Source organism: Pleurodeles waltl, chromosome 2_2 (assembly GCF_031143425.1).
Source record: "Pleurodeles waltl isolate 20211129_DDA chromosome 2_2, aPleWal1.hap1.20221129, whole genome shotgun sequence".
In the NCBI taxonomy this organism is placed as follows: Eukaryota; Metazoa; Chordata; class Amphibia; order Caudata; family Salamandridae; genus Pleurodeles; species Pleurodeles waltl.
Window position 1 is genome coordinate 633,508,414 of NC_090439.1, and position 23,442 is coordinate 633,531,855.

Sequence of the window (23,442 nt, forward strand, 5' to 3'; positions counted from 1 at the left end):
AAAGGTATCTACACCTCAATACATACATATCTCAAAAGCCGCTTATGAACTCAACAGCATGTCAAAGACAGAATCAGTTAAAGTTCAAAAGGAAGTACTCTTACTTTATACACCACAGTATTTTCATAATAATTTCAAAAGCAAACAGTTTGGCAACCATATTTTAATTATTCAAATTATTAGCACTTTCATATTGAAACTGTTTTTTAAATAAAATATATAATTTAAATACTTGGCTTAATGGCTTAATACTTTAATAACACTACATTGTTAATTACCTGCATATGAATCTGTATGTTAAAGGTAGCTGAATAGACCAGTCTCCTTTCTTCAATAATCATATGACCTCTGCACAGCACAAGTCAAAGAGATTACACTCCCATCACTTAATATAGCCTCAGTCTTGCTTTATTCACACAACAAATGTATCTTTTCAACACTACATGTACTGCAAATACCACAATCCTCTTTAATGGTGATTCTAAGCTTTTTTGCCTTAATTATTAACATTGACAACCTGCGGTCTATTTGTGTTCCTTTATAGTTATTGTAACTAGTTAATGATATGTAAACTAATACACACTTTTTTCTCTCCCTGTACAATTGAGTGTGCAAGACTCTCGCAAGTTCGTAAAAGAGCTCATGCCAGGGTTACTCTTTAAATTTGTATTTGATGCTCGCAGGGGTCTTGGGGGTTCATAGGAGTCAAGGGCTATCTGGTCTCGCTAGACTGGGTTAAACCCAAATGTTCAGGTTGACCGTAATGGCACGCAGGTCAGATACAGTCCCAGACAAGTCCCTCTGAAGTTTCACCTTCTCAAGAATTGGGCCAAGAGTCCCTTTCACAAGAAATAAATTCACCCGGTGCAAGGAAAGCGTCCCTGCCGGTGGGCCATAGTCATGAAGAGTGAGTCGGGCATCATGAACGGGCTGACTGGAGCCTCGTGGTTACAAGCGGCAATGCTTGCTGTGTGAACTTGCAGCTGCTTGCACTGATTCTTTGGATGAGCAGCACAATTCTGGAGTGAACAGGCCTGTTTGCGGTTGTGAAGAACCCAAAATATTGCTTTCAGGATCCCAAGAACCACTTCCAAGGGCCCTGGACCTCAGAAGCACTTCTTGGGGCTCAGGAGCTTGCTGAAGCCAGATCTAAGAGCTGTGGGTGACGAGTTGGAAGTCTTTTGTGTTGTTGAGACTTCAGAAGAAAAGTAGGAAAGACAGCAAGCTCTTGATGTCACTCTGGTTCTGTGTTCAAGTGATTTGGGTCCAATCCTTCTCACCCAGGCAAGGAGGACAGCAGGCAACAGGTCAGCACAGTAAGAAAGCAGTTCTTCCAGTGCATCAGTCTAGCAGAGTAGTAGTCCTTGTAGCAGCACAGCAGTCCTTCTTCCTGGCAGAGTATCCACAGGTCCAGAATGGCGATGAGTTGATAACATCAGAGTTTTGCCTCTTACTCTTGTGCCTTTGAAGCGGGTGTGACTTCAAAGAAGGGTCATTGAAGTGCACAGAGGTCCTTTCTTCCTGCCATTGCACCGGACTCACTACAGAGGTGCATGCAGCCCTTTGTCTGGCAACAGGACATTGCCTATTCGGGTGTAAGTGTAAGCCTGTGCCCAGCTCCTTCCTTCCATCCTGCCCAGGATGGCACACCAGAATGTTGATGGCCCATCAGTCACACCTAAGCTCCCTTAATGTGTGGCTTTCTAGAGGGAATGCACAAGCCAAGCTGTCGCCCCACCCCAGAAATGTAATTGGGACAGGTTGCAGGCACACAGGCCTAAGAGCAGGAAAATGCCAGCTTTCTGAAAGTGACATTTTAAAAGTTATAACAATAAATCTAACTTTACCATTAAAGAGGATTTCTTATGACAATCCACAGGTTCTAAACATGCAATATCTACTCCTTCTCAATTAGGAATTACAGTTTATAAAATGTAATGAGGAATTCCCAATTTTATTGTAAGAGGGGGGTAGGCCTCACAGTAGTGGAAAATTAATTTGGGAGTTTTTTGCTACCAGGACATGTAAAACATAAAAGTATATGTCCTGCCTTTCAATTACATATCACCTTACCTAGGGCCTGCCTAAGGGGTGACCTATATGTAAATAAATAGATGATTAAGGCTTGGCAAGAGGTTTGAAAGGCAAAATTGATATGGCATTGTAAATTTCACATTCAGGCTCTGCAATGGCAGGCCTGAGACATGTTTAAAGACTACTTGTGTGGGTGGCACAAGCAGTGCTGTAACCCCTATAGTAGCAATTACTTTACAGAATCTGTGCACTTGTACTGTACTTTACTAGGGACTTATAAGTAAATTCACTATGTCAATTGTGGATGTACCTATAAAACCATGTTTTGGGAAAATAGCACTGGTCAGCAGTGGTAAAGTGCTCAGAGTCCTAAAGCCAGCAAAACATAAATCAGCAAAATAGGCCACTCTAAGGTTTTTCAGGTCTAACAATTCGCCTCTGGATTTTGGGACACAGCTTCATCCACTGGGCTACAGAATATACCATTCATTGTTTTATCGACAAAAATCTTGGATTTCCAGACTTGGACATTACTTGGATTGGCCATAGAGGTATGTAGTGGCATCAATTCTTACCAATGGTTGAGAGCATTTTGGATCATGAGCCCCCAGACCTGATGATAGTGTACTGAGGTGACAATGACATAGGCACATTTACAGGTGTTGCTCTTGAAATCCAAATGAAGAGGACCTTTTCACAACTGTTGTCTCTTTTTCCTCACACAGCCTTTGTATATTCTAATATATGTCAACGGCAAAGATGACAATGGTCAAAAGAGTTTTGTCCTATGATTGAGAAGCCCCGGAAGCATGTTAATAAAATAGCTTCTGCATTTCTTTGTGAATATGGCATGGGCTCTATTTATGATAAGAATAACCCATTTGCTATGCCAGGAGTCTAGCGGTGAGGTGTAGTGCATTTAACTGCAGAAAGAAACAGGATCTTCCTTAACAACATCGTGGAATGCATCCAGTTGTATGTGAACAGTACACACTATAAACACAAAGGGTCTTGTCAGAGCCACCCTATTCATACAGTCTTTCATGTTATACATCCCTTGATTTTGGGATACTGACATCCGTGAGACTCTTGCGAGAGCAGGACCACCCAAATGCCTGCTTCCAATTGTGTGTTTTTTTGACTCTTGTGAGAGTCTTACAAGCTCAAACATTTAACATATATTTCGTGGATGACACCTGTGATGGTAGGAGGGGGGTAGTAGAGTGAGCAAACCTGCAACTGAGACCTCTCTCTTCAGAAAGATTTACTCTACACCTCACTATTTTCTTACAATCCTGCAAGATCCTGTTTTTTTAAAGCATTCACCCTCTTGTTTATTACAGTACTTATGCCATATAGTACTCACTAGTAGATTATGGAGAGAAAGTGGTCTCTCCACTGATACCTTTCCACAGTATAACAGGAATGCATAGTAGGCCATGAAGAAAGACTTGGTTCTTTGCATACACCTCTCCCCGGGGCAACAACTATATATATTAGGGTATTGGGAGGGACTGGTGCCTCCCCTGAGACCTTGCATTAAGGTGACTGGTGTGCATAGTATGATGTAAAGACAGACAGCCTCTACATTGACACCTTTCTCTAGACTAAGCAGTATGATGTGCAGAAAAAACTCACCTCACAGCTAACACCTCTCTACTGCATGAAAGGTACTGGCCTTTCCATTGAAACCTCTCCCCAGGGTAATAACCATGTACTTTAGGGTTTGGGAAGAGATTTGCCTGTCCACTGACACACATATGCAATAGGGTGTAGGGAAAGTTTATCCTCTCTGCTAAAACCTATTTCCCAGATGGCATGGTTGTGCAGAACGGTATGGAAAGGAGTGGTCTCTCTGCAAAGACCTTTTCTGAAAACAACAAGGATGCACAGTAGTTCATTGGAAGAGAGTAGTCTGCCTGCTAAGTCATCTCCTCAGGGTGACAGGTGCTGGTAGAAGGCTATGGGGGAAAACTGACCTCTCTGCCCATACTTCTTCCCATGCTGACAGGTGTGCATAGTATGGTGTGGGGAACAACTGCACTTTCTCCTGACATATCTGTCTAAGATGATGAGTGTGCATAGTAGAATTTGGGGAAAAACTGGCCCCTATCCTTCGACCTGTCTCTTGGATGATGGGTGTGCAAATTAGTGTATGAGAATGGGCTTACCTCTCTGCTCACAGCTCTCCCTTATGGAGACAGAAGTGAGGTATGGGTGTGAGGCTGCCCTTTGAGGTCAGACTTCTCCCCAGACTAACACATGTGCGCTTTGGGTAGAGACTGCCGTCTCTGCTCATACCTAGCTTCATGGTGATAGACATATATAGTAGGGTATATAAATGGAGTATAGCAATGCATTAATAGTACATTGTGTCAAACAACTGTGTCTGTGCTGACATCTCTCCTCAAGCCCACTTCTATAAGTGGTAGAGTTGGAACAGACATAAGCCCTCATTACGACTTCAGCTGACTTTTTGTAAGACCGCCGAACCCATGGGTGACGAAAGACTGCCAGTGCTGGTGGTCTTAAGAATGCCCTATGATGACTGATTTTGGAATCCTGCCTGAAATCGGGTGGAATTCCGACACCAGTCGTGCTGGCAGTGGGCAGTGAAGAGGCGCTTCCACAGCTGGGACCACCTAGCCAAGAAGGGACTGCACACTGTATTACAACCCATAATATGGTGTAGTGGTGTCCTAAAGGTGGGGGGTTGCTGCCGGGGGAAGCTCCGGGATCCCATGCAACCTCCTCGACAGACAAAGTAAATGGATCGTCTGACAGGGGAGGGGTGTGAGTGTGTGTGTGTGTGTGTGTGCGCGTGTGTGAGTGCATGTGTGAACGTCATGCATACAGGGAAGAGGGGGTGTTTTGTGGGTGCATGTCTGCATGTGTGAGTGATTTTGGATGGGGTGAGGGGGTGTGAGTGTCTGTGGATTGGGGGTGTGAGTGTGTGTGTGTAAGTGGATTGGGGGTGCGGAGTGTGTGTGTTTGTAGATATGGGGTGAGTGCGTGTGTGCAGGTGTGAGCGATTGAGTGCAATTGAACGGTTATAAGGGGTGAGTGCATATATGTGTGTGCATATGTATGTAAGTGGACTGGGAGGGGGGTGACGGTGTGAGTGGATAGGGGAGGGGAGTACATGTTTGTTTGAGTGAACGGAAGAGCGAGTGCGTGTGTGTCAGTGTATGGGGAGAGCGGGTGTATGCGGTGCAGGGGGAGGGTGTGTGAATGTATGTGCTGGGGATAGGGGAAGGGGGTGTGAATGTATGCATGCACTGGGGGAGAGGGGAAGGGCGTGTGAATGTGAGTATGCGCTGGAGGGGTAGTGAATGCATGCGTGTCAGGAGTGTTTGTGTATGTATGTCAGTGTGAATGGGTGTGTATGTCACGTTTGGGTGGGTGAGTGGGGGGTGTTTGTGTGTAGAGGTGTGTAAGTGCATGCGTGCAGGTATGAGGAAGTGTGTGCGAGTGTATCCTGGTGACAGGAATGCTTATTCCTGTCGCCAGGAGGATGCAAGACTGCCAGATTTGTCTGGTGGTGCGACCGCCAGAAAAATGCTGGCAGTCTCTGCCATCCACTGTGCTCGAAGTTCTCACCTCCAGCCTGGAGAACTGTTGAAAAGCAGTGGGACGGGCAGAGTATCGTCAGTTTAACTTAAGACAAACCGCTGAACTCGTAATTTGGCGGTCTTTACTGCCGACTCGTTGGCGGTGAAACCGCCAGGGTCATAATGAGGGCCATAGACCTGTTCTCTAAACCCTTTCCACAGGATTATGGGTGTACATAGTAGGGCGTGCACAGGGAGTGGTATCTCGTCTGAGTCCTCTCCTCAGCAGGACAGCCATGCACAGTAGGGTGTGGAAAAAGACTGCATTCTCTACTTAGACCTGTCCCCAGGGTAACAGATGTACTGTCCTCTAAGCAATGTGTTATCCTTATATACTATGGTATGTGCAGAAATTCACACCTGAGAATGGTACCCCCCTCTTAGATGATGGGTATACACAGTAGAGTATGAAGACAGACTGCATATCTGCAGAGGTGTATGTCTTGTACAAGATCTCTAAATAATACAGTGTGTGCAAGAACTGATGTCTTTACTGAGACCTCATTCTTGCATGGCAAGTCAGCATAGTAGGATATACAAATAATTGGCTTTGTCATTGACATCTCTCTCTAAGATAAAAAATGTCCATAGTACCATATAGATACACATATATGCAGGAGCACTTGTGAAGTTCCCTGGAGATAGTACTGCCAATTTCAGTCAACATTCCCGTACTGTAATAATGTTGAAATCTAAAACATCTAGTAAGAAAAATAAATCACTAGTAACTTGAAACTTTTTTTATTACAATAACATAATTTAACAACATTACAAATCTACAACAACAATATCAACAAAGTATATCAACAACTCTAAAACAAACAATACAATCAACTTTAGTCATTTATTTTATCTTCTTCCAAGTCTGATCAGCAAACAGCAACAACAGACACTTACCAGTACTCAGATAACTTCCTGTTCTGAAATAATCTACACTTCTAAAGATTCTACATTTTTTCCATCTGCCCCTACACGCCCACCTCAAGCACTATCCAGTCAGGCTACTACCAATCCAACCTTTTTAAGGAAGGCTGTTGTTTTCTCCTTCTGTAAGTAAATTATTTGTTCTTCTGAGCCAACTATACTTTGTAGAATAAGTTTCACAGGAACATAAATACTCCTCCAAGCAATACGTTTTCCTGTTTTTCCACAGTTATTGTTTCCTGCTTCTTCAAAATTGAAAAGGCTTCATTTTCACTTCCATATATTCTGTCATATAGTATGTTTTTTTATCAGTATCTGTTTTCCATTTTCCTACAAAAAGAGAAAATAACCAAAAGATGTAGTTACATGGGGCTCAATAAATGATAGCAGATTCATCACTATATTCTCCAAACCTTTGTACATGTTTCACCCACAATAACATGTTTATATAGAGTGTACCACTAACTTTGTATTCCTTTCTCCTGAAAAGCTCAACCAATTCACCCAATTAATCTATCCTTTTCTTACAGATACATGAAATCCTGGCTTTAAATTTGAGGTTGAGCAACCTACAAATATTTGCAAGCTCAATACAACACAATTAACCAAGAGTTTTATAAATCATGCCTGTGATATTTTCATTAGCTGGCTTGAGAAACTCAACATGATCATCCAGAACATACTATACACAGCTCAAAGTGACAAAGCAGGTGAATGCACTTTATTGCATATTATACACTTTAACTATTATCATCTCTATAACAGGTAAAAGCTAGTTCCATAAAGGTTTACAGGAGTAGCACATACCTCTTGACACACCTTTGTTAACAGTGAGTAGGGTATTAAACTATAGAAACAGCAACATCTCCACTGAAACTTTTGATGAGGGTAAAGGATGTGTACAATAGACTTTATGGGAAAAACTATGACTTGTATTAGCAAACTCCAGAATCTTTTTTTAATTTGAAAAACACTGCATCCTTTGTGTACAATTGTATACAGGGTAGACACTTCATTTGTTTTTACACAATATGCTATCCCTCCTGATATCTCGCTACATTCCAATGCCTACTCTATACTGAGAAAACTACACCTTTACAAACAGCTTTTCACTTAGTAAACATGTTGTAGGATACGTTTATAAACAGTAGGGTACATACTGACAATTCTCAACAAAGTAAAGGGCCAGTGTTCAATATGTCAGAGAAAAAGTATGCCCTATGTATTTTTTCAAAAGTTTCCTTACTAATTTTCTTACTATTCACAATTTAAATTTGACAAATAATCACCAATTCATAAAAGAACACACAATTATCAAATATATTAAAAAGAACATTATAAAACTCTGTATTCACACATGCCATACTTTAAATAGACCATCATTTTAACTATCTGAAGTTGAAGCTTTCTTAAATGCAGCTGAAGGCACCAGTCTCATTTCATCCACGTAAACTCACCTCTGTTGTGTACAAGTCAAAGAGGCTTCCTTCTTCTCCAAACCACAAAGTACAATTTGTACAACTTGTGGTTGTGCAGCAAATCACATGATAGCATTGGTTCACCAGTGTGGTGACAATGTTAACTATTGGGTGCCCTTGAGATATCCTCACCCTCGTTTTCTACATCCCCATACGATCTTGCAAGACTCTTGTAGGATCACATGAATCCATGTGGGGAGCATCATGCCCTGAAGATTCAAAACTACCCTAGATTGCAACAAAATTGCAAACTCATCAAAAACCATACTCCTTTATATCTTAATTATTTCACATAATAACTTTATTGGAATATTAACCCCCACTCACAGGAGTCTCACAAAAGTAGGAGCACCTAAACAGCTAACTCCTCCCATATATTTATCTGACTTCTGCAAGACTAATATGCCCAATATATAAAAAAGACTCTAAACTGAAGAGACTGGATTCATCACTCAGACTACTAGGTTAAAGAGAGAGAGTGGTCTTTTACATGAGATCTCTCTCTCAGATGACCTATGTGCATAGTAGGGTATGGGGAGGGACTGACCTATCTGCTGAGACGCTCATCTCAAATTACAAGTGTGCATAGTAGAGTGTGGGGAGAAACTGGCCTCTTTTCTAAGACCTCTTTCTCATATGACAGATGTGCATGGTAGGGTGTCTGGAGGGACTCACCTCTCCAAAGAGATCCCTCTCTTGCCTGATGGATGTGTGTAGGATAGTATCGGAAAAAAATGGTCTCTCCACTCAGACCCCTCTCTCAGATGACAGGTGTGCATAGTAGGCTATTGAGGGGAAGTAACCCCTCCGTAGAGACCTCTCTCTCAAATAACAGGTGATCATGATAGGGTGTGAGAAGAGACTGGCCTCTCCACTGAGATGTTCCCTTAGATGATGGTTGTACATAGTAGGTTGTGGAGAAAGACTAGCATCTCCACTGTGACCTTTCTCTCAGATGCCAGGTGTGCATTGTAGGGTGTGTGGTAGGACTAACCTCTTCACTAACACCCCTCTATAGGGTAATAAGCATGCATAGAATTGTGTGGGGATGGGCTAGCATCACAGCGGAGACCCCTTTCTTGGATAATAGGTGTGCAACCTAGAGTATGGGTGTAAGGAAATGCCTCCTTGGCATGGTTGCCCCCTGACTTTTTGCCTTTGCTGATGCTATGTTTACAATTGAAAGTGTGCTGAGGCCTGCTAACCAGGCCCCAGCACCAGTGTTCTTTCCCTAACCTGTACTTTTGTATCCACAATTGGCAGACCCTGGCATCCAGATAAGTCCCTTGTAACTGGTACTTCTAGTACCAAGGGCCCTGATGCCAAGGAAGGTCTCTAAGGGCTGCAGCATGTCTTATGCCACCCTGGAGACCTCTCACTCAGCACAGACACACTGCTTGCCAGCTTGTGTGTGCTAGTGAGGACAAAACGAGTAAGTCGACATGGTACTCCCCTCAGGGTGCCATGCCAGCCTCTCACTGCCTATGCAGTATAGGTAAGACACCCCTCTAGCAGGCCTTACAGCCCTAAGGCAGGGTGCACTATACCATAGGTGAGGGTACCAGTGCATGAGCATGGTACCCCTACAGTGTCTAAACAAAACCTTAGACATTGTAAGTGCAGGGTAGCCATAAGAGTATATGGTCTGGGAGTCTGTCAAACACGAACTCCACAGCACCATAATGGCTACACCGAAAACTGGGAAGTTTGGTATCAAACTTCTCAGCACAATAAATGCACACTGATGCCAGTGTACATTTTATTGTAAAATACACCACAGAGGGCACCTTAGAGGTGCCCCCTGAAACTTAACCGACTATCTGTGTGGGCTGACTAGTTCCAGCAGCCTGCCACACTAGAGACATGTTGCTGGCCCCATGGGGAGAGTGCCTTTGTCACTCTGAGGCCAGTAACAAAGCCTGCACTGGGTGGAGATGCTAACACCTCCCCCAGGCAGGAGCTGTAACACCTGGCGGTGAGCCTCAAAGGCTCACCCCTTTGTCACAGCACCGCAGGACACTCCAGCTAGTGGAGTTGCCCGCCCCCTCCGGCCCGGCCCCCACTTTTGGCGGCAAGGCCGGAGAAAATAATGAGAATAACAAGGAGGAGTCACTGGCCAGTCAGGACAGCCCCTAAGGTGTCCTGAGCTGAGGTGACTCTAACTTTTAGAAATCCTCCATCTTGCAGATGGAGGATTCCCCCAATAGGGTTAGGATTGTGACCCCCTCCCCTTGGGAGGAGACACAAAGAGGGTGTACCCACCCTCAGGGCTAGTAGCCATTGGCTACTAACCCCCCAGACCTAAACACGCCCTTAAATTTAGTATTTAAGGGCTACCCTGGACCCTAGAAAATTAGATTCCTGCAACTACAAGAAGAAGGACTGCCTAGCTGAAAACCCCTGCAGAGGAAGACCAGAAGACGACAACTGCCTTGGCTCCAGAAACTCACCGGCCTGTCTCCTGCCTTCCAAAGATCCTGCTCCAGCGACGCCTTCCAAAGGGACCAGCGACCTCGACATCCTCTGAGGACTGCCCCTGCTTCGAAAAGACAAGAAACTCCCGAGGACAGCGGACCTGCTCCAAGAAAGGCTGCAACTTTGTTTCCAGCAGCCTTGAAAGAACCCTGCAAGCTCCCCGCAAGAAGCGTGAGACTTGCAACACTGCACCCGGCGACCCCGACTCGGCTGGTGGAGATCCAACACCTCAGGAGGGACCCCAGGACTACTCTGATACTGTGAGTACCAAAACCTGTCCCCCCTGAGCCCCCACAGCGCCGCCTGCAGAGGGAATCCCGAGGCTTCCCCTGACCGCGACTCTTTGAATCCTAAGTCCCGACGCCTGGGAGAGACCCTGCACCCGCAGCCCCCAGGACCTGAAGGACCGGACTTTCACTGGAGAAGTGACCCCCAGGAGTCCCTCTCCCTTGCCCCAGTGGAGGTTTCCCCGAGGAACCCCCCCCTTGCCTGCCTGCAGCGCTGAAGAGATCCCGAGATCTCTCATAGACTAACATTGCGAACCCGACGCTTGTTTCTACACTGCACCCGGCCGCCCCCGCGCTGCTGAGGGTGAAATTTCTGTGTGGGCTTGTGTCCCCCCCGGTGCCCTACAAAACCCCCCTGGTCTGCCCTCCGAAGACGCGGGTACTTACCTGCAAGCAGACCGGAACCGGGGCACCCCCTTCTCTCCATTCTAGCCTATGTGTTTTGGGCACCACTTTGAACTCTGCACCTGACCGGCCCTGAGCTGCTGGTGTGGTGACTTTGGGGTTGCTCTGAACCCCCAACGGTGGGCTACCTTGGACCAAAAACTGAACCCTGTAAGTGTCTTACTTACCTGGTAAAACTAACAAAAACTTACCTCCCCCAGGAACTGTGAAAATTGCACTGTGTCCACTTTTAAAACAGCTATTTGTCAATAACTTGTAAAGTATACATGCAATTTTTATGATTTAAAGTTCCTAAAGTACTTACCTGCAATACCTTTCGAATGAGATATTACATGTAGAATTTGAACCTGTGGTTCTTAAAATAAACTAAGAAAAGATATTTTTCTATACAAAAACCTATTGGCTGGATTTGTCTCTGAGTGTGTGTACCTCATTTATTGTCTATGTGTATGTACAACAAATGCTTAACACTACTCCTTGGATAAGCCTACTGCTCGACCACACTACCACAAAATAGAGCATTAGTATTATCTATTTTTACCACTATTTTACCTCTAAGGGGAACCCTTGGACTCTGTGCATGCTATTCCTTACTTTGAAATAGCACATACAGAGCCAACTTCCTACATTGGTGGATCAGCGGTGGGGTACAAGACTTTGCATTTGCTGGACTACTCAGCCAATACCTGATCACACGACAAATTCCAAAATTGTCATTAGAAATTGATTTTTGCAATTTGAAAAGTTTTCTAAATTCTTAAAAGTCCTGCTAGGGCCTTGTGTTAGATCCTGTTTAGCATTTCTTTTAGAGTTTAAAAGTTTGTAAAAGTTTGAATTAGATTCTAGAACCAGTTGTAGATTCTTAAAAAGTATTCCAACTTTTAGAAGCAAAATGTCTAGCACAGATGTGACTGTGGTGGAACTCGACACCACACCTTACCTCCATCTTAAAATGAGGGAGCTAAGGTCACTCTGTAAAATAAAGAAAATAACAATGAGCCCCAAACCTACCAAAATACAGCTCCAGGAGCTTCTGGCAGAGTTTGAAAAGGCCAACCCCTCTGAGGGTGGCAACTCAGAGGAAGAGGATAGTGACTTTGAGGACAATTCCCCCCTACCAGTCCTATCTAGGGAGAACAGGGTCTCTCAAACCCTGACTCCAAAAATAATAGTCAGAGATGCTGGTTCCCTCACAGGAGAGACCAACACCTCTGAAATCACTGAGGATAACTCCAGTGAAGAGGACATCCAGTTAGCCAGGATGGCCAAAAGATTGGCTTTGGAAAGACAGATCCTAGCCATAGAGAGGGAAAGACAAGAGATGGGCCTAGGACCCATCAATGGTGGCAGCAACATAAATAGGGTCAGAGATTCTCCTGACATGTTGAAAATCCCTAAAGGGATTGTAACTAAATATGAAGATGGTGATGACATCACCAAATGGTTCACAGCTTTTGAGAGGGCTTGTGTAACCAGAAAAGTGAACAGATCTCACTGGGGTGCTCTCCTTTGGGAAATGTTCACAGGAAAGTGTAGGGATAGACTCCTCACACTCTCTGGACAAGATGCAGAATCTTATGACCTCATGAAGGGTACCCTGATTGAGGGCTTTGGATTCTCCACTGAGGAGTATAGGATTAGATTCAGGGGGGCTCAAAAATCCTCGAGCCAGACCTGGGTTGACTTTGTAGACTACTCAGTGAAAACACTAGATGGTTGGATTCAAGGCAGTGGTGTAAGTAATTATGATGGGCTGTACAATTTATTTGTGAAAGAACACCTATTGAGTAATTGTTTCAATGATAAACTGCATCAGCATCTGGTAGACCTAGGACCAATTTCTCCCCAAGAATTGGGAAAAAAGGCGGACCATTGGGTCAAGACAAGGGTGTCCAAGACTTCAACAGGGGGTGACCAAAAGAAAGGGGTCACAAAGACTCCCCAGGGGAAGGGTGATGAGACAACCAAAACTAAAAATAGTAAAGAGTCTTCTACAGGCCCCCAAAAACCTGCACAGGAGGGTGGGCCCAGAGCCTCTTCACAAAACAATGGGTACAAGGGTAAAAACTTTGATCCCAAAAAGGCCTGGTGTCATAGCTGTAAACAGCATGGACACCAAACTGGAGACAAGGCCTGTCCCAAGAAAGGTTCCACTCCAAACTCCCATCCAGGTAACACTGGTATGGCTAGTCTCCAAGTGGGATCAACAGTGTGCCCAGAGCAAATCAGGGTCCACACTGAAGCTACTCTAGTTTCTGAGGGTGGGGTGGATTTAGCCACACTAGCTGTCTGGCCCCCTAACATGCAAAAATACAGACAGCAACTCTTAATTAATGGGACTAGAATAGAGGGCCTGAGGGATACAGGTGCCAGTGTCACCATGGTGACAGAGAAACTGGTTTCCCCTGGCCAATACCTGACTGGAAAAACTTACACAGTCACCAACGCTGACAATCAGAGAAAAGTACATCCCATGGCAATGGTTACTTTAGAATGGGGAGGGGTCAATGGCCTGAAACAGGTGGTGGTCTCCTCAAATATCCCAGTGGACTGTCTGCTTGGAAATGACCTGGAGTCCTCAGCATGGGCTGAGGTAGAACTAAAAACCCATGCAGCAATGCTGGGTATCCCTGAACTGGTGTGTGTGAAAACAAGAGCACAGTGCAAGGCACAGGGTGAACAAGTAGAGCTGGAGTCTGGAAGAATGGCCCAGCCTACCAAGAGGAAAGGAAAGTCAGTTGGGAAACCAACTGCAACACAGCAAAAGAAAGGGAACCTCTCTTCTCAGGAAGAAGTTCTGCCCTCTGAGGGAACTGAGCCTTTGGAGCTTGAACCTTATCAGGTTGAGCTCTTAGGCCCAGGGGGACCCTCAAGGGAGGAGCTGTGTAAGGGACAAGAAACCTGTCCCTCTCTTGAAGGCCTTAGGCAGCAAGCTGCTGAAGAGTCCAAGGGCAAGAAAAATGGAACACATAGGGTCTATTGGGAAGATGGACTCCTGTACACTGAGGCCAGAGACCCCAAACCTGGTGCCACTAGGAGAGTGGTAGTGCCTCAGCTGTTCAGAGAGTTCATCCTAACATTGGCCCATGACATTCCCCTTGCTGGACATTTGGGACAAACCAAGACGTGGGAGAGGCTAGTCAACCACTTCTACTGGCCCAATATGTCCAACATGGTTAAGGAGTTTTGCCTCTCCTGCCCCACCTGTCAAGCCAGTGGTAAGACAGGTGGGCATCCAAAGGCCCCCCTCATTCCACTTCCAGTGGTGGGGGTTCCCTTTGAAAGAGTGGGTGTGGACATAGTTGGTCCACTAGAACCTCCCACAGCCTCAGGAAATATGTATATCCTGGTAGTAGTGGATCATGCTACCAGGTATCCTGAAGCTATTCCCCTTAGGTCGACTACTGCCCCTGCAGTAGCCAACGCCCTCATTGGTATCTTTACCAGAGTGGGTTTCCCTAAGGAGGTGGTGTCTGACAGAGGTACCAACTTCATGTCAGCATACCTAAAACACATGTGGAAAGAGTGTGGAGTGACTTACAAATTCACTACACCATACCATCCACAAACTAATGGCTTAGTTGAGAGATTCAACAAGACATTAAAAGGCATGATCATGGGGCTCCCAGAAAAGCTCAAAAGGAGATGGGATGTCCTCTTGCCATGTCTGCTTTTCGCTTTTCGCTTACAGAGAGGTGAGTAGGATTCTCACCCTTTGAACTTCTGTTTGGTCATCCTGTAAGGGGACCACTTGCTCTTGTTAAAGAAGGCTGGGAGAGACCTCTTCATGAGCCTAAACAAGACATAGTGGACTATGTACTTGGCCTTCGCTCTAGAATGGCAGAGTACATGGAAAAGGCAACCAAAAACCTTGAGGCCAGCCAACAACTCCAGAAGTTTTGGTATGACCAAAAGGCTGCACTGGTTGAGTTCCAACCAGGACAGAAAGTCTGGGTTCTGGAGCCTGTGGCTCCCAGGGCACTCCAGGACAAATGGAGTGGCCCTTACCCAGTGCTAGAAAGGAAGAGTCAGGTCACCTACCTGGTGGACCTGGGCACAAGCAGGAGCCCCAAGAGGGTGATCCATGTGAACCGCCTTAAGCTCTTCCATGACAGGGCTGATGTAAATCTGTTGATGGTAACAGATGAGGATCAGGAGGCAGAGAGTGAACCTCTCCCTGATCTTCTGTCATCAGACCCAAAAGATGGCTCAGTAGATGGAGTGATCTACTCAGACACCCTCTCTAGCCAACAGCAAGCTGATTGTAGGAGAGTCCTACAACAGTTTCCTGAACTCTTCTCCTTAACCCCTGGTCAGACACCCCTGTGTACCCATGATGTGGACACAGGAGACAGCATGCCTGTCAAAAACAAAATCTTTAGACAGTCTGACCATGTTAAGGAAAGCATCAAGGTGGAAGTCCACAAGATGCTGGAATTGGGAGTAATTGAGCGCTCTGACAGCCCCTGGGCTAGCCCAGTGGTCTTAGTCCCCAAACCTCACACCAAAGATGGAAAGAAAGAGATGAGGTTTTGTGTGGATTACAGAGGGCTCAATTCTGTCACCAAGACAGATGCTCATCCAATTCCTAGAGCTGATGAGCTCATAGATAAATTAGGTGCTGCCCAATTCTTAAGTACCTTTGACTTGACAGCAGGGTACTGGCAAATAAAAATGGCACCTGGAGCAAAAGAGAAAACAGCATTCTCCACACCTGATGGGCATTATCAGTTTACTGTTATGCCCTTTGGTTTAAAGAATGCCCCTGCCACCTTCCAAAGGTTGGTGAATCAAGTCCTTGCTGGCTTGGAGTCCTTTAGCACAGCTTATCTTGATGATATTGCTGTCTTTAGCTCCACCTGGCAGGATCACCTGGTCCACCTGAAGAAGGTTTTGAAGGCTCTGCAATCTGCAGGCCTCTCTATCAAGGCATCCAAATGCCAGATAGGGCAGGGAACTGTGGTTTACTTGGGACACCTTGTAGGTGGAGGCCAAGTTCAGCCACTCCAACCCAAGATCCAGACTATTCTGGACTGGGTAGCTCCAAAAACCCAGACTCAAGTCAGGGCATTCCTTGGCTTGACTGGGCATTACAGGAGGTTTGTGAAGGGATATGGATCCATTGTGACAGCCCTCACTGAACTCACCTCCAAGAAAATGCCCAAGAAAGTGAACTGGACTGTGGAATGCCAACAGGCCTTTGACACCCTGAAACAGGCAATGTGCTCAGCACCAGTTCTAAAAGCTCCAGATTATTCTAAGCAGTTCATTGTGCAGACTGATGCCTCTGAACATGGGATAGGGGCAGTTTTGTCCCAAACAAATGATGATGGCCTTGACCAGCCTGTTGCTTTCATTAGCAGGAGGTTACTCCCCAGGGAGCAGCGTTGGAGTGCCATTGAGAGGGAGGCCTTTGCTGTGGTTTGGTCCCTGAAGAAGCTGAGACCATACCTCTTTGGGACTCACTTCCTGGTTCAAACTGACCACAGACCTCTCAAATGGCTGATGCAAATGAAAGGTGAAAATCCTAAACTGTTGAGGTGGTCCATCTCCCTACAGGGAATGGACTTTATAGTGGAACACAGACCTGGGACTGCCCATGCCAATGCAGATGGCCTTTCCAGGTTCTTCCACTTAGAAAATGAAGACTCTCTTGGGAAAGGTTAGTCTCATCCTCTTTCGTTTGGGGGGGGTTGTGTAAGGAAATGCCTCCTTGGCATGGTTGCCCCCTGACTTTTTGCCTTTGCTGATGCTATGTTTACAATTGAAAGTGTGCTGAGGCCTGCTAACCAGGCCCCAGCACCAGTGTTCTTTCCCTAACCTGTACTTTTGTATCCACAATTGGCAGACCCTGGCATCCAGATAAGTCCCTTGTAACTGGTACTTCTAGTACCAAGGGCCCTGATGCCAAGGAAGGTCTCTAAGGGCTGCAGCATGTCTTATGCCACCCTGGAGACCTCTCACTCAGCACAGACACACTGCTTGCCAGCTTGTGTGTGCTAGTGAGGACAAAACGAGTAAGTCGACATGGTACTCCCCTCAGGGTGCCATGCCAGCCTCTCACTGCCTATGCAGTATAGGTAAGACACCCCTCTAGCAGGCCTTACAGCCCTAAGGCAGGGTGCACTATACCATAGGTGAGGGTACCAGTGCATGAGCATGGTACCCCTACAGTGTCTAAACAAAACCTTAGACATTGTAAGTGCAGGGTAGCCATAAGAGTATATGGTCTGGGAGTCTGTCAAACACGAACTCCAGAGCACCATAATGGCTACACCGAAAACTGGGAAGTTTGGTATCAAACTTCTCAGCACAATAAATGCACACTGATGCCAGTGTACATTTTATTGTAAAATACACCACAGAGGGCACCTTAGAGGTGCCCCCTGAAACTTAACCGACTATCTGTGTGGGCTGACTAGTTCCAGCAGCCTGCCACACTAGAGACATGTTGCTGGCCCCATGGGGAGAGTGCCTTTGTCACTCTGAGGCCAGTAACAAAGCCTGCACTGGGTGGAAATGCTAACACCTCCCCCAGGCAGGAGCTGTAACACCTGGCGGTGAGCCTCAAAGGCTCACCCCTTTGTCACAGCACCGCAGGACACTCCAGCTAGTGGAGTTGCCCGCCCCCTCCGGCCCGGCCCCCACTTTTGGCGGCAAGGCCGGAGAAAATAATGAGAATAACAAGGAGGAGTCACTGGCCAGTCAGGACAGCCCCTAAGGTGTCCTGAGCTGAGGTGACTCTAACTTTTAGAAATCCTCCATCTTGCAGATGGAGGATTCCCCCAATAGGGTTAGGATTGTGACCCCCTCCCCTTGGGAGGAGACACAAAGAGGGTGTACCCACCCTCAGGGCTAGTAGCCATTGGCTACTAACCCCCCAGACCTAAACACGCCCTTAAATTTAGTATTTAAGGGCTACCCTGGACCCTAGAAAATTAGATTCCTGCAACTACAAGAAGAAGGACTGCCTAGCTGAAAACCCCTGCAGAGGAAGACCAGAAGACGACAACTGCCTTGGCTCCAGAAACTCACCGGCCTGTCTCCTGCCTTCCAAAGATCCTGCTCCAGCGACGCCTTCCAAAGGGACCAGCGACCTCGACATCCTCTGAGGACTGCCCCTGCTTCGAAAAGACAAGAAACTCCCGAGGACAGCGGACCTGCTCCAAGAAAGGCTGCAACTTTGTTTCCAGCAGCCTTGAAAGAACCCTGCAAGCTCCCCGCAAGAAGCGTGAGACTTGCAACACTGCACCTGGCGACCCCGACTCGGCTGGTGGAGATCCAACACCTCAGGAGGGACCCCAGGACTACTCTGATACTGTGAGTACCAAAACCTGTCCCCCCTGAGCCCCCACAGCGCCGCCTGCAGAGGGAATCCCGAGGCTTCCCCTGACCGCGACTCTTTGAATCCTAAGTCCCGACGCCTGGGAGAGACCCTGCACCCGCAGCCCCCAGGACCTGAAGGACCGGACTTTCACTGGAGAAGTGACCCCCAGGAGTCCCTCTCCCTTGCCCCAGTGGAGGTTTCCCCGAGGAACCCCCCCTTGCCTGCCTGCAGCGCTGAAGAGATCCCGAGATCTCTCATAGACTAACATTGCGAACCCGACGCTTGTTTCTACACTGCACCCGGCCGCCCCCGCGCTGCTGAGGGTGAAATTTCTGTGTGGGCTTGTGTGTCCCCCGGTGCCCTACAAAACCCCCCTGGTCTGCCCTCCGAAGACGCGGGTACTTACCTGCAAGCAGACCGGAACCGGGGCACCCCCTTCTCTCCATTCTAGCCTATGTGTTTTGGGCACCACTTTGAACTCTGCACCTGACCGGCCCTGAGCTGCTGGTGTGGTGACTTTGGGGTTGCTCTGAACCCCCAACGGTGGGCTACCTTGGACCAAAAACTGAACCCTGTAAGTGTCTTACTTACCTGGTAAAACTAACAAAAACTTACCTCCCCCAGGAACTGTGAAAATTGCACTGTGTCCACTTTTAAAACAGCTATTTGTCAATAACTTGTAAAGTATACATGCAATTTTTATGATTTAAAGTTCCTAAAGTACTTACCTGCAATACCTTTCGAATGAGATATTACATGTAGAATTTGAACCTGTGGTTCTTAAAATAAACTAAGAAAAGATATTTTTCTATACAAAAACCTATTGGCTGGATTTGTCTCTGAGTGTGTGTACCTCATTTATTGTCTATGTGTATGTACAACAAATGCTTAACACTACTCCTTGGATAAGCCTACTGCTCGACCACACTACCACAAAATAGAGCATTAGTATTATCTATTTTTACCACTATTTTACCTCTAAGGGGAACCCTTGGACTCTGTGCATGCTATTCCTTACTTTGAAATAGCACATACAGAGCCAACTTCCTACAATGGGGGACTGGCCTCTCCATTGCAGCCTTTCTCTTAGATGACAGGTATGCATAGTAAGGTGTGTAGAAGCACTGGCCTCTCTACTGAGAATCCTCTTTTGGAAGTCAAGTGTGTGTAATAGTGTATAATTAGGGACTGGACTTTCTGCTGAGATCTTTCTCTCAGATGATGGGTGTGTCTGATAGGGTGTATGGAAGAACTAGCCTCTCTACTAACACCCCCACAGGGTGATAAGCATGTATAGTAGTGTTTGGGGAAAGACTAGCCTCACCACTGAAACCTCCCTCCTAGAAAATGGGTGTACATAGTAGGGTGTGAGAAGGGACTGGTCTCTCTGCTGAGACATCTCTCTTGGATGAATAGTGAGCATAGTATGGAGTGCAGAGAAACTAACCTCTTCACTGAGCTCTCTCTCTGGGATGATAGGTGTGCACAGTTGGGTATGGAGAGGACCTGGACCCCAGGTGAGATGTTACTCTTGGATGACATATGTGTACTAGGATAAAGGAGTAGACTGTTCTATTCACAGAGATCTCTCTTTTGGATGACAGCTGTTCATAGTTGGATGTGGAGAGGGACTGGTCTGTGTGCTGAAACATATTTCTCGAATAATAGTTGTGCATAGTACAGTGTGGAGACTGACCTGCCTGCCCACTGAGATCTCTCTCTTGGATGACGTCTATGCCTAGTAGCGTGTGGACAGAGAGGAGCCACTCCTATGACATCTTTCTCAGGCATGATTGGTGTACACAGTAGGATGTGGGGGGGGACTATCCTTTTTGCTGAAACCCCTATATCAGATGACAGGTGTGCTTAGTAGGGTGTAAGAAGGAACTCGCCTCTCCACTGAGACCTCTCTCTCAGATGACAGGTGTGCATAGGAATTGGAAGGGGCTGGCCTCTCAGCTAAGACTTCTCTCTTGGATGATGAGTATGCATACTAGGGTGTGGAGAGAGACTAGCCTGTCCACTGACACCTCTCTGGGCTGTTAGGTGTCCTTAGTAGGATGCATTAAGTGACTAACCTGTCCACTAACACCCCTCCACAGGCTGATAAGCATGTGTAACAGTATGTGGGGAGAGACTACACTTATTACTAAGACTCCACTCCTGGATGACAGATGTGTGTAGTTGGGTGTCTGGAGGGACTGGACTCTCCACTGACACCTCTCTCTTACATGAACGGTGTGCATAGTAGGGTGTGTGAAAGGACTGACCTCTCCATTAGCATCCCTCCACAGAGTGATAAGCATGCATAGTAATGTGGGGGGCTACCCTCACTGCTGAGACCTCTGTCTTGGATAACAGCTGTGAGTAGTAGGGTATAGGGAGGGACTGGCTTCTCTGCTGAGTCCTTTGTCTCAGATTACGGTTATTGCACAGTAGGTTGTGGGGGGAAATTAACTCTGCTCAGATCTCTTCCCAAGCTGATGGATGTAAATAGAGGTCTCTGATAAATATCATCTCCAGTAAGACTCCTGGCTACAGTAACAAGTGTGTATATCAGAGTGTAATTAAGATCGCCTACTCCTTTCTACTATTCACAATCCTGCAAGAGCCCCGCAAGATCACAACATTTGTTTAAATAGATTAACATTTTATTTGCCACAGTACTTATGTCTTACACACCTCCACTTAATAACCAGAGGGAAAATATGCATTTTTCCTAGTAGAGTAGAACTCACCTACTCTTTTTTAGTTTAATAATCCAGTGAGAGTCCAGCAAAAGCATAACATTATTTTAAACACAATATACATTTACATCACAGTTCTTATACCTTAGAGACCTCCTGTCAAAATCTAGGAGGACAGGATGCCTTTCTCCTGACCCCTTGTATACTTTTTTCATTTAATTTCCACAACATCTGCAATTTTTGACAGCAAACAGTGATGGCAGCCATTTCATTTTTAAACCTCCAACAGCCAGCCAATGAGAGTGTTCTCTCCGACACGACGTGCAGGGCTCTCTCGCTCCTTTGGTAGCATGAAGGCTCAGTGCGAAAATGTGTCTTTCGACCAATCACAGAGCTCCATTTTTAATTCTTGCTCTAGCAAACCTCTAGCAAGACTCTCGCAGACCCAATGGTCCAGATAAACAGTTATTTTTCAACCTTAATTTCTCAAAAGCTACTGAATGGATTGACACCAAGTTACATAAACTACTATCTGTGGGCCAAAGTCTAGCTTTCTTCCAAATTTGGCGACAGTATTCTTGTTAGGGATAGGTGCTATTGCCAAACTCTGGGTCTCACAAGCAGACATTGTGGTTGGCAGGGAGGCATAACTGGCTTGTATTTTTTTTAAAGAAGCTTGTTAGCTCATTGCAGCATGAAATGGATGTTGTCACAGTTGGGTTTTTTACAGGAGTGTCTAGCATTGATTTAACTATTGGAAAAACGTATTCTCCTGAATTGAATGCTTGATCAATTTTTGAAGCATAGTAGGCAATATGTGTCTTATTGATCTCGATATTATAGTTTTTATAGCCTTTCTGTAGACAAGTTTACTTGCTGAGTTGTAATTTTAACTCCACTTTCTTTCCAGCATTTTAGACTTATTTCTGTTGTTTCAGAAGTGGGAATTAAACCACACAGCTGACTTTTTAAGAGAGGAGTGAGAGGTTGTGCAAAGGTGTAATTTTTTGAAAGGCTGCAGTGACCCATTTCTTGATCACATAATCTGCTTCGTTAGCAATTTCTTCAAGGTCTGGCCTAAATGACTAAGCAAGGATCACATTCCACAGAGTTGATCTTGGACCTCTGCCTCCCAACATTAGGAAGAGATTGTATCTTTATCCTCAAAACATTGAAAGGTATAATAATAGGGCCAGCTTATACAGGGAAGGAACCCCACCTTCGTTTATTGCAAAAGTTAGAAAATGCTGGATCCAGAGTATGGCCACTAATGGGGGAATTTACCAGTTGCTGAAATTACAATGGGACCAGATCGTAGACCAAATTGTTTGCCTGAGGACACTGAGTATTATCTAGATGGATGTTGAGATCTCCTAGCAAAGTAAAGTGGGATCTTTTGAGGGCTATAGTGGCTATGACTTCAAGTAAGGCTGTAAAACGTTATACCGTTACCTGAGGGTTGGAAGACTGGAGCCCCAGCTAGTGAAAAGGTGGCAGTAAATGTAAAAGGTAAAACCAGGCTCTCACAGTGTGGTAACTCTATTTTGGACGTTTGAGATGTTTAGAGTCGATTTATATACAATAGCAGTGCAGCCTTCAAAGAGGTATTAAAAGTGTAACATCCACCATCTAAGTCTTGTGTTACCAAGTTTCAGTAAGAAACAGGGCATCTGGTTGCTCATCTAAAATGAAGTTAAATTTGTCTAGTTAATGCATTGCTAATGACCAACAGTTCATTAGTACTAGCTGCCATAATGAAGTGGAATTGGAGATGAACCGGGGTTCCTGGTCCCTGGCTCCTGGCAGGCAAAAACCAGCTTGCCTTTTGCACACCTTTGGCATGCCAGTGGCACGTCCATGGCAGGGGTTCATTTAATACTGTAGGCTGATGGGAGAATGGATGACAAGGACGCAACCCAAAATGACACCTCTTGCTGTCCTAGTCAAGATGATGACGGTGCTGTCTCCATCTGCAATTAGAGCGAGGCCTGGGAGTAATGAAGTGTGGAGAGTGCAAATGTAAATAAACATTTTCAATGCAGTGGATCTCGTTTTTGTGAGAGTTAGAGCTACTGGCATTGTAAATTATAAAGTTTTTGACCTATGTGTTTTGTTTTGTAGTGTAGCAGATGTATGTGGTGTGCAGTGGAATTATGTGTGCTGTAGAGGAATATTAGTGAGGCGGGATAGTGCATGAGAGAGTAAGATAGATGG